Source organism: Colobus angolensis, unplaced genomic scaffold, assembly GCF_000951035.1.
Source record: "Colobus angolensis palliatus isolate OR3802 unplaced genomic scaffold, Cang.pa_1.0 Scaffold182, whole genome shotgun sequence".
NCBI lineage: Eukaryota > Metazoa > Chordata > Mammalia > Primates > Cercopithecidae > Colobus > Colobus angolensis.
The window spans coordinates 4,270,353-4,282,831 of record NW_012114955.1 but is presented as its reverse complement, the minus strand read 5'-3'; positions in this window follow the sequence as shown (position 1 = coordinate 4,282,831).

Here is a 12,479-nt window from a genome sequence, read left to right as displayed (position 1 = left end):
AGACAGGGTCTCACTATATTGCCCAGGCTGATCTCAAACTCCTGGGCTTAAGCAATCCTCCTGCCACAGCCTCCCAAACTGCTGAGATTACAGGCATGAGCCACTGTGCCTAGCTTCTAATCCCATTTCATACCCATTAGACTGGCAAAAAAAAAAAAAATGACCCTACCAGATCCTGGCAATGATATGGTGCAACAGGAATTCCATATGGTGCTAGGAAAACCACTGTGGAGAGCAATTAACATGTAATCCATGATCCAGTCATTCCACTCCAAAATATGTCTCTGAAAAACTCTTCTACACACAATCAAGAAGTTTATAGAAGTGACTATTGCAGCATTGTGTATAATAGTGAAAACCTGGAAATACCCTAAATGTCCATCAACAGACCTCGTCTCTACAAAAAATAAAGAAAATTTGGCTGCGTGCGGTGGCATGCACCTGTAGTCCCAGCACTTTGGGAGGCCAAGGTGGGTGGATTGCTTAAGTCCAGGAGTTCCAGACCAGCCTGGGCAACACAGCAAAACCTCGTCTCTACAAAAAAAAAAAAAAAAAAATACAAAAATTAGCCAGATGTGGTGGCCTGCACTTGTGGTCCTAGCTACTTGGGAGGCTGAGGTCGGAGAATCGCCTGAGGCTGGGAGGTCAAGGCTGCAGTGAGCCATGATCCTGCCACTGTACTCCATCCAGCCTGGGTGACAGAATGAGAGCCTGTCTCAAAAAATAAATACACAAACAAAAAATAAACAAAATGAACGAGGTATGGTGGCATATGCCTGTTGTCGCAGCTACTTAGGAGGATGGCTTGAGCCTAGGAGGTCAAGGGTGAAGGGAGCCATGATCAAGCCAGTGCACTCCAGGCTGGGTGACAGAGCAAGAGTCTGTCTTAAAAAAAAAAAAAAAAAAAGTACTATTTCATACCCACCAAAACTTCCTAATGCTATCCCTTTAGAATTATACCTTCCCTCCCCTCTACTCCCCACCATCCCTAACTTCTGTCATCCACTAATTTGTTTCCACTGTATACTTCTCTCACTTTGAAATTTTATGTAAACACAATGATACAATATACATCATTTTAAGATTGGCCATTTTCACTCAGAATAATGCCCTTTAGATCCACCCAAGTTGTTCCATGTATGAATAGTTCCTTTTCATTTCTGAGTAGTATTTCATGTAATATATGTACCACCATTTATTTAACTATTAGACTTTTGTAGAACATTTTGGTTGTTTCCAACCTTGGGGCTACTACAAACAAAGCTGCTGTGGACAATTATACAGAGAATTTATGTGAGCATAATTTTTTCATTTCTCTTGAACAAATCCCTAGGAGTATAATTGCTGGGATATATGGTAAGTGTATGGTTTTTCAAAGAAATCCATCAATTATTTTCTAGAGTGGTTATACCATTTAACTTTCCTATCAGCAATATGTGAGAGATCCTGTTTCTCTACATCCTCACCAGAATTTGGTATTGTTATTTTTTTTATTTTAGCTATTCTGAGGAGTGTGTAGTGATATCTAATCATGATCCTAATTGCATTTCCCTGACAACTAGTGATACTGTACATTATTTCATGAGTATATTTCATGTGTGTATCTTTGGTGAAATGTCACCCCATGTCTTTTGCCTATTTCTTGTTTGTTTTTTTAGTGTTGAGTTTTGAGAGTCCTTTATATAGTCTAGATATGAGTTCTTTATCAAATATGTGGCTTGTAAATATTTTCCTCCATTCTGTAGCTTGTCTTTTCATTCTCTTAACAAGGTCTTACACAGTGTAAAAGATTTTAATTTTAATGAAGTTCAATTTCTCAAGTTTTAATTTTTTTTCTTTTATGGATAGTGCTTTTCTTATCATTTCTAGGAATTCTGGAGGTCCCATATTTTCTTTTAAAGGTTTTATAATTTTATAGTTTACATTTAAATCTATAATCCATTTTTAGCTAATTTTTGTATAAGGTATAAGGTTGTAAAGTTAAGTCAAGCTATTTTAGGTTTTTGGTAATGTTTTTTGGGTTGCATCTGTGTTTTTTGGTTTGTTTGTTTGTTTGTTTGTTTTACCCATAGATACCTAATTGCTCCAGCACTATTTGTTGAAAAGACTGTACTTTTCCATTGAATTATTTTTGCATTTTTTTCGGAAATCAGTTGGCATGCAGGGTAGAAAGAAAGAAATTAAACTGTCCCAACTTGCAGATGACATGATTACCCATGCAGAAAATTCCAAGGAATCTACAACAAAAACTCCTAGAGCTAGTAAATGAGTTCAGCAAGGTCACAGAATATAGTATTAACACATGAAAATCAATTACATTTCCATATCCTACCAATGAATACATGGAAACCAAAATCAAAATTACAATGCCACTTATAATTGTTCAAAAATAAATAAAATATTTAGGTATAAATGTAGCCCTTTCTGACATCTTTCTGTACTGCCACAATGGTGTGCTTGAATGTCCTGGTTGATGCTCTCAAAAGCATCAATAATGCTGATAAAGCAAATGGCAGGGTCTTATTAGGCTGTGCTCCAAAGTCACTGTCCGGTTTCTAACTGCGATGGTGAAGCATGGTCACATTGGTGAATTTGAAATCACTGTGTCACAGAGCAGGGAAAATTGTTGCAATCCTCACAGACAGGCTAAATAAGTGTTGAGTGATCAGCCCCAAATGTGACATCCACCTCAAAGATCCAGAAAAATGGCAGAATAATCTGCTCCCACCCTGCCAGTTTGGTTTTATTATACTGACAACCTCAGCTGGCATCATGGACCATGAAGAAGGAAGCTGAAAACACACAGGAGGGAAAATCCTGGGATTCTTTTTCTAGAGACGTAATACATATTGACAAAATGCCTCAGAGACAGAAAAAAAATCTGAAAAAACTCCCAACATACACAGGAGTATGCTGAAAACTGCAAAACAATAATGAAAGAAATCAAACACCTAATTAAAATGGAGAGACATACTATGTTCATAGATTGAAAAACTCAACGTAGTAAAGATGTCAGTTCTCCCCAAATTTATATACATGTTTGATGCAATTGCTGTCAAAAGCCTGGCAAAAAAGATGTGTCAATGTTTTATAATCTTTTTTTTTTTTTTTTAGACGGAGTCTCACTCTGTCATCCAGGCTGGAGTGCAGTGGCGTGATCTCAGCTCACTGCAACCTCCACCTCCTGGGTTCAAGTGATTTTCCTGCCTCAGCCTCCTGAGAAACTAGGATTGAGCACAATTGAGCCACCACGCCTAGCTAATTTTTGTATTTTTAGTAGAGACAGGGTTTCACTATGTTGGCCAGGCTGGTCTTGAATGCCTGACCTCAAGTGATCCACCCACCTCAGCTTCCCAAAGTGCTGGAATCACAGGCGTGAGCCACCACACCTGGCAATGTTTTACAATCTTAAAACACCTCTTAAATCAAACAGTGTTTACTGATTTCAACTGAAAGAATGTATGTATGCCTACATGTGTGTACATGTATGTGTATGTAAGTGTGGGATTAAGGTTTAATTCAATTCAGTAAAATACAACCCATCGTTGGGCTTGGCCATTCATAGGAGGCAAACATGCTAAAAATCTCTTCTGCCCATTATGCTCAGCTTATATGAGATACAAAATAGAATCACCTGTAAAACAAAGAAGTATGTGGATCACTATATATTACATCTTGCATCCAGAAACGCTTTTCTTTGCCTTTTCTTCCTTCACCCTTGTCTGAGACCCACTTGGGAGCTGTCTTTCCCTTGCAGCTGCCTCTCAGAACAAAGCTGAGCACAGATGAGGACTTCAAGAAATACCAGAACTGACTCTTAATCTAGTCACTTTTTCCTTCACTTTCCTCTTGCCCTCTTCCAAACTAAGAGATATCCAATATCTACTTGGGTCAATTGAGATCCACACAGTGCTCCTCCCTTCATCTTACCCAGCCAAGAATGCTATTTATTCTTTTGTCTTCTTCAAACAGTTGTTCTCTGCTCCACATTCCCAGCAGCCCACCAGTGTCCTGGTCTGATTATGGAACACTCATTGATATTCACCAAGTACCCTTGTGGGTATTTTCTCTACCCACCGATGTGTCTAGACTTCCATGAATGTCAGCATTGAGAAAAGCAGGTTAAAAATCAGTCATTAGTCAATGAGGAGGGCACAGAGCTCTGAGGTGGGACCCTGAGCTATGGGGCTGAGTCCCCTCATCTGGAGTATTTGACTGTGGTGACTCACAAATCAGTGTGACACAAGATTCTATGAGAAAGTCAGATTCCATTAAACAGCTGCTCTTAGTAGTGATTGGAAATTTTGTTGGTTGATAATCCAAATGTAAATCACAGACTTAATTTCACACATTTCAATCCAGAAGTCTTGATGCTGTGTGAACATAGCCATGATTAGACTCTACTGAGTTCCACTGCTCTGCTAACTTCAAGGCAACTTGAAACACTCTACAATTGTGACATGGTACTCACGCCTAAAACACTGGCTCTGGCTTCACTGCCAATGGATAGGATGAACTGTAATTAACAAATCAGCGAGTATTTACTGCCTGAGCACCCTCCGAGTGTCAGGTTCTGCACTAAGCACATTGGTAGACAAAAAGGCAAACAAGTTTTGGCCTCTCCTCTCCAAGATCTTACAATCTAATGGCAGGAAAAAAAGAGCTATCACATAAGAAACAAAAGATAAGATGACCTCAAGCAAGGTACTTTTCCTCTCTAAGCTTTAGCCTTTTTATGTGCTAAATGGGACTAATAATGGTACCAAACTCATAGGATTGTTATGAAGAGTAAATAATGCATGCACACTGCCTGGAACATAATACATACTTAATAAAAAAGTAACTCTTGTCATTGTTTTATACAGTCAGTATTTGTGTAGATTTACCCATAATGGGTGTCCATTTCTTCCCACATCCTTATGCTTCTACCTGGGATCGTTTCCCTACTGTCTGGAGAGTTTTTAGTATTTCCTTTAGGGTAAGTCTGCTAGTAAAAAATTTCCTATTTTTGTTTGCCCAAAAATGCTTCATTTCACCTTCACTTTTTTGTTTTTGTTTTTGTTTTTTGAGACAGAGTCTCGCTCTGTCACCAAAACTGGAGTGCAGTGGCCAGATCTCAGCTCACACTGCAAGCTCCGCCTTTTGGGTTCATGCCATTCTCCTGCCTCAGCCTCCCGAGTAGCTGGGACTGTAGGTGCCCGCCACCTCGCCCAGCTAGTTTTTTGTATTTTTTAGTAGAGACGGGGTTTCACCGGGTTAGCCAGGATGGTCTCGATCTCCTCACCTTGTGATCTGCCCGTCTCGGCCTCCCAAAGTGCTGGGATTTCAGGCTTGAGCCACCGTGCCCGGCCTCACCTTCACTTTTGAAGGACATCTTCAATTAATGGGTATAGAATTCTAGGTTGGCAATTATTTTCTTTCAGCACTTTGAAGATATCATTACATTGTCTTCTGGCTTCCATCATTCCTAGCAAGAAGCCAGCTGTTGATCTTAACTGCTATTTGTTTGAAAGTAATGTATATTTTCTCCTCTTTGGTTGGTTTTAATATTTTTCTCTTTCTCTTTTGTTTCAGGCCATTTTATTAAGATGGGCCTAGATATATGGTTTTATTGTATTTATCCTGCTTGAGGTTCATGGTGCTTAATAAGCTCATGGTTTGATTTTTTGTCACTTTTGTAAAATTCTTGGTTGTTATTTTTTTCAAATATTGTTTCTGCTCTCTTATCTGTCTCGTTTTCTGGGATTCCCGTTGCACATATGATAGACCTTTTCACCATGTCCCTTCTATCTCTTAAACACCTTTCTGAATTTTCCATCTTTTTCTTTAGTCTGGATATTTTCTTCTGTCTTCAAGCTCCCTATTCTCTTCATGTGTGTTAAATCTGTTATAAAACTCATATTGTGCTGCATTTTTTCAGTTCTAGAATTTTTTGTTTGTTTGTTTATGGGTTCCAGTTCTCTCTTCTCTACCTTATTTTACTTCCTGAGCATGTTAATTATTTATTTTAAAGTTGATTTTTGATCATTCTAAAATCTGTATCCACTGTGGGTTTATTTTTACTGTCTGTTTTTTCTCTACGTTTTTTGTCACATGGTCTTCTCTCTGGAGATGACTCATATACCTGAAGCCCAATGGCACCACGATTATTTTCCAAACTATGTCCTTAACTCCACCTGCTACTCCACCCACTCTTCTGAATTTAATTCTCTCAATCGCTTTCCCTATCACGTGATGCTTGTATAGAATTCTAACAAGTTTATATTATGGTCCTTTAAACATAGAATTACAATGTGATACTTTTTTCCTCACAGCATCCAAAATGGCATTTGAGGATTTTGTGGCTTAACCTTCCAACCCTGCCTCTCACACATCCTACAATCCTACAAAGTTGAACTAGTCCTTATTGCTTGTTGCCCTGTATTTAGTCGCTCACTTTTCTCCTGTTTTTCTATACCAGTACACATTTTAGAGTTATTTCCAGCATACGGAATCCCCCTTCTCTTGTATCTGCCTGTCCAAATTCTATCATCTAAGTCCCAGATTAAGTGACATCCCCCTAAAAAGTAAATCCTGAATCTTCAGAGTTTGTATTAATCTCATCCTTCTCTGAGCACCCACAGCCTTCTATCTGAATGTCATTTATGTCCAGGTCTCATTTCCACCAGCAGCTAATTGAGGATGGTGGCAGGCAGCCATTGTTCCTCTCTTCTAAAGATCCTTTCTCCCTTCTAGGGTCATGGTTATATGCTAATCTGACTTTCCATTTAGGAACCACCTCTTCCCACTCTCAGACTGAATGTTTCTAGCAAAACTAACTTCCATCCCTGGCTCCAGGGCTAGGGATCGGTTCAGAGCTGGGACAACAAAACTTGGGAGCCTCAGCCATGGAACTTATGCTGGAAGGCAGGGATTCGAAGCTGAAAGGATGTCGTGCTATATCTTTTTCTAACTAAAACACTGCAAAGTCTCCCATATCACTTAGAAGAGAAGTCTAGAATGTTCTATATACATCTTGTACTCCACCTCTCAACTGCTTTTTTTTTTTTTTTTTTTTTGAGACAGAGTGTCGCTCTCTCACCCAGACTGAAATGCAGTGGCATGATCTTGGCTCACTGCAACCTCTGCCTCCCGGGTTCAAGCAATTCTCCTGCCTCAGCCTCCCGAGTAGCTGGGATTACAGGCGCATGCCACAACGCCCAGCTAATTTTTTGTATTTTTGTAGAGACGGGGTTTCACTGTGTTATCCAGACTGGTCTCAAACTCCTGACCTCGCCTCGTGATCCACCCGCCTTTGCCTCCCCAAGTGCTGGAATTACAGACGTGAGCCACTGCGCCTGGCCTCAACTGCTTCTTTGACCTTTAACCCTATTATTCTCTTCACCTACTCCACTTCAGCCACACTGGTCACTTTGATATTCCTGAGACATGCCAGGAATAGCCCTGCCTTCATGCCTTTGCTCTATCTGCCTGGACCACCCTTCCTCAAGACACCCATGTGGCTAACTCCAAATGGAGATTTGAAGAAGTCTCTCTCCAAATCTCCTTTTATCGGCAAGACTTCTTCTGAATTCCCTATTTAATGCTGGCACTCACCGTCACCACCTCACTATTCCTAATGCCCCTTTTTCTGCTCTGCTCTCTCTTTTTTCCAAATCACTTCCTCTTCCCAATGTATCCTTTAATGTGCTTATTCATCATACATTTACTTATGTAAACCTCTAGTGTAAACACACACTAGAATCTAAGCTTATCAAGGGCAGGGATCTTTGTCCACTTTGTTGACTAGTATGTCTCAAGCCCTAGAACAGTCCCTGGCTCAGAGAAGGACTGCAGAAATCTCCATCAGCTGTGGCATCACTTGGAATCCCTCGGTTCTGTAAGCGTATCCCTGCACCCCACCTTTTATCTGGGTACTAGAAAGATGTTGATGTTCAGCTAAAGTGAGTGTCCTGTGAAAGTATCACCCCTTCACAGGCTTCTGTGGCCCCAGTGCACTTTTGCTGTCATGGGCAGGGATACCTCTTGCCTGAAGCCACCCTTTCCCACCATCCTCACTTTAGGAGAAATTCTATTAATCAGGCAAAGAAATCAAGCTGGGAAAACATGGACTTCCATTGGACTCTGGGAAGTTGAGATTGAGCTAAACAGAAACTCTAGGTAAAATATATCTATTGAATGCAGTAAAACAAATCTGGGAGCACAGTAAATCATAGTAAGCGCAAATGTGGTTCAAATGGCCTCCTGATGTCAAAATGTAAATGTTAACCAAAAATGTCAGGCTTTTGCACTTTGCAAGTCATTTTCATGTCTATATTTCACATTGTCTTCAAAACAACTCTAAGAAGTAAATCATGCCCATCTTTAGAGATAAGGAACTGATAATCAGGGAGAAGGGAAGATGCACACAGAGCCGTTCAGTCATATGGTGAGCCTGGAACCCAGGCTCAGCTGTCATAGAACAGTTTTTTTTTCTGGGTGTTTGAAGCCGTGGGATGCGTGGCAGTGCACCCGGTGTCTTAAGGCCACAGTGCAGGTGTAATACATCTCCCCAAAGCATCAATTCTATCCCAATGTTCATAGAAATAAAAAATGTTATTCTTAGATTAAAACAAATGTGGATTTTGCATAAAGCACAATGCACAATATTTGCGTAAATTACTAAGATAAAAAAATTCAGCTTAAGACAAATGTCCATCCTTGCAGAAGTCAGTTTAGAGCTCTGTAGCAAACTTCCACCACCTCTACCTAGCTTTTACATTAGCCAGCTATGTGATTTTGGGCAAATTACTTAACGTGTCTTAACGTCCCTAATTTTTCTCACCTGTAAAATGGAGTAATAATGCTTTCCTCATAAGTTTGTTGTTATGAAGTTTAAACTAAGATACATAAGAGAAACCCCCAAAACAGAAACTTATGCAGAAAAAAAAAAAAGAATGAAAACATTCATTTTCTTATCATTATTATCTTGGAATTTTTTTTCTTTCTTTTTTTGAGATGGAGTCTTGCTCTATTACCCAGGCTGGAATGCAGTGGCGCAATCTCGGTTCACTGCAACCTAAGCCTCCCGGGTTCAAGCGATTCTCCTGCCTCAGCCTCCCAAGTAGCTGGGACTACAGGTGCGTGCCAACATGCCTGGCTATTTTTTTGTATTTTTAGCAGAGACAGGGTTTCACCATGTTAGTCAGGATGACCTCAATCTCCTGACCTCGTGATCCGCCCGCCTCAGCCTCCCAAAGTGCTGGGATTATAGGCATGAGCCACCATGCCTGGCCTATGTTGGAATATTTTCTTTAAAAAAAAAAAAATATAGAAGCCAAGAAGAAATCATCCCATTAAAGTCCCAAGCTCTTAATGTGTCCAGTTTAAGGTTTCACTTGAGAAGCAAGAACTGGAAAAGATTTACGGGATAGAAATTGCAAGAATGATTAGGGATTAAAAAGCAGAATGCTTGAGGAAAGTTTAAAGGAACCAGATTTTCTTTGAATGAGGTAGAAAGAGCTGAAAGAGACTTAAAAACAACGTTTGCAAAATAAAGAAAAGGGCCCAGCTGTTGTCCATCTCCACCAGAATGGAAGGGGACACTCTGACCGGGTTGGGGTTGAGGGTGGGGGGCTTGGATTCGGCATCAGAGGAATCTGTGTGGCTATGAAAAATGTCAGAACCACTGAGAGAAAAGTGGAGTCATTTCCCTGCAAATTTCCTTGAAGTTTCTAAAAAACCCATCCAGGCACATGGGTGAGAACAAGCTGGTCTTTAAGCAGAAAGTACCGCCATCTGTGTAGTTAGTTTCCTGCACCATGAATTGAAATTTCCTGCATTATCTTCTCCTCTGAACCTGCCTGGCTGCTCCACAATTCTATTTTACTTATTACTTTGCACAAAACTATCTGTGGTTCCTACCAGAGGATAAATGCTACCTGCAAGGCTTTTTCCTGGAAAGGAGTCATTAGCAGTGTCTAACACCATAACTCCTTCAATGAGCTCCTGTCAATCGGGAGAACACTCCGGAAAGGGACACAGAACAAGTATGGGGTTTTTTGTTGTTATCATTGTTTGTTTGAGACGGAGTCTCCTACTGTCACTAGGGCTGGAGTGCAGTGGCGAGATCCGGCTCACTGCAACCTCCGCCTCCTGGGGTTCAAGCAATTCTCCTGCCTCAGTCTCCCAAGTAGCTGGGATTATAGGTGCCTGCCACCATGACTGGCTAATTTTTTTGTATTTTTATTAGAGACGGGGCTTTACTATGTTGGCCAGGCTGGTCTCGAACACCTGACCTCATGATTCACCCACCTTGGCCTCCCAAAGTGCTAGGATTACAGGCGTGAACCACCACACCTGGCCACAAGTATGTTTTTAAAGCTCAGACAAGAGAAAGGCAGGGCTGAAATGCCCAGCTTAGGATGACAAGGGTAGGGTGTGCTCAGTTTGCAAGGAACAGGCTGGAGGCATTGGAGGGGCCCTATCTTAAAGCAGGAAGACGAAGGGTAATTTCTCACCATCCACTGCTCATCCTGCTTTAAGCTGGCTCTGTCCCCTCAAGTGGGAGCCCCCTGCAGGCAGGGACTTTTTTATGTGGATGACTTGATTCCCAGGGCCTAGAAGAGCACATGGTCCCCCTCCCAGGCACATAGACAGGTCAGGTGCACACAGACATGCAGGCCTCCTCCCACAATCCACTGCAGGCACTTGGGCCAGCCTTGCAGTTGCAGCTGTGACATCAAGGTCCCTGGGGACCCAATCAGAGACTAACACTTCCAGACCTGAGCTCAAGACCGCCTTATCCTCCCTCCACCTCTCTTCTCAGTACCATTCCCCTGACCCATCTGTCTGGTTTTCCCACTGCCTCTTCCCCAAGATGTGCCCCTCCTCTGTTTCTGTCTCTTTCCCTCTCTGGATCTGTCCCATCCCTTCCCCTGGATCTGGCCTGCCCCATCCACCTTGTCTCCTTCCCCAATCTTCCCCACCCTCTGTCCAGCTCTGCCCCCTTCTTCCCCAGCTCTGCCACAGCTCTGCTCTCAGTCAGTTCTGCTTTTCCCCATGCCCCTACTCGGCCCCCAGTGCTGGTCCTCTGTCCTCTGGCTCCATCCTACTCTCCCCTCTGTCTGTCCCCACATGTGGACCCACCACTGGTTCTCTTTAGGAGGGAGGAGTGGCTGGGTGCAGTGGCTCACACCTGTAATTCCAGAATTTTGTGAGGCCGAGGTGGGCAGATCACCTGAGGTCAGGAGTTCGAGACCAGCCTGGCCAACATGGTGAAACCCCATCTCTACTAAAAATACCAAAAAAAAAAAAAAAAATTAGCCAGGCACTGTGGCAGGCACCTGTAATCCCTACTACTCGGGAGGCTGAGGCAGGAGAATCACTTGAACCTGGAAGGCAGAGGTTGCAGTGAGCCAAGATGGCATTCTAGCTTGGGAGACAAAGCATAATAAATAAATCTCCAAACATAATAAATAAATAAATAATAAAATGGGAGGGAGGAGTGAGACTATTCCTAGGGCCCAGAAACACCCCTCCCTAACTGAGGGAGAGAGAATACACACCTGGTATGTAGCAGAGGCTCAATAATGTGTAACAAACCAGTAAGTGAATGAATGAACACTGCAGAATGAATAATTCAATAATAGTACACCTGGGAAGCTCAGGAGTGCAGAGAACAGAACCCTGGCATCCTCACCATAGGATCTTCTGCAGCGTGGAGTACTTCTCAGGTGAGAGCAACCATTGTGTTCAATTCCTGCTTTCGGGGAAGAGGGAGCCTGCGAGAGAGACCTTGCATCACCCAGGAAAGCAGAGTAACCTCCAAGGCACAGGACAGGACTGGCCATTGTTTCAGATGGCAGAGAGAACAATGGTGCTCTCAAGGTGAGGGGCTCGACCCCACCTTGAGGTCCCCCCTCAAAAACTCCCTCTAGGCGAAAAACAATAACAGAAACTCTAGATGCAGGTGAGTTTATCTTTCCTCAAGGGGTTGTAAGTCCCTAGAGACCCTGGGCCAAGCCCTTTGCGGTTGCGGGCACCGACCTGCTACATCACCCTGCAATGCTGCCAGATGCTGAGTTGGGGGGGCCCTCACTATGAATGGAACCTGGCACCTGCCTCCAGTCTCAATTCAGTGGCGCTGACAGCCATGTCCTGAGGAGCCCAGGAATCCAGAAAGGGGGAATGGCTGAGCCCAGTGCAGAGGCTTCCAGAAGCTAGAGCAGCTGGGTGCCAGGGCTCATGTCAGGAGTTTGAGGGCGGTGGGAGGGGGCTAAAGAGACAGTGGTGGGGGCACAGAGGACAGCCCCTCTGGTCCATGCAAGGCCAGGAGGGGCCTGGGTGGAGGCCGAGAGGCTGCCTCCAGGCCCGCTGGGTGGGTGCGCCCTTGTCATTGTTACTACCCGGGCTCAGCAGGGTACCCTAGAGGGCCCGGCCAGTGGGATCCACCTGCTGACTTTCCATCCCATCCTCTGCGTTCATCTGAGCCACACCCA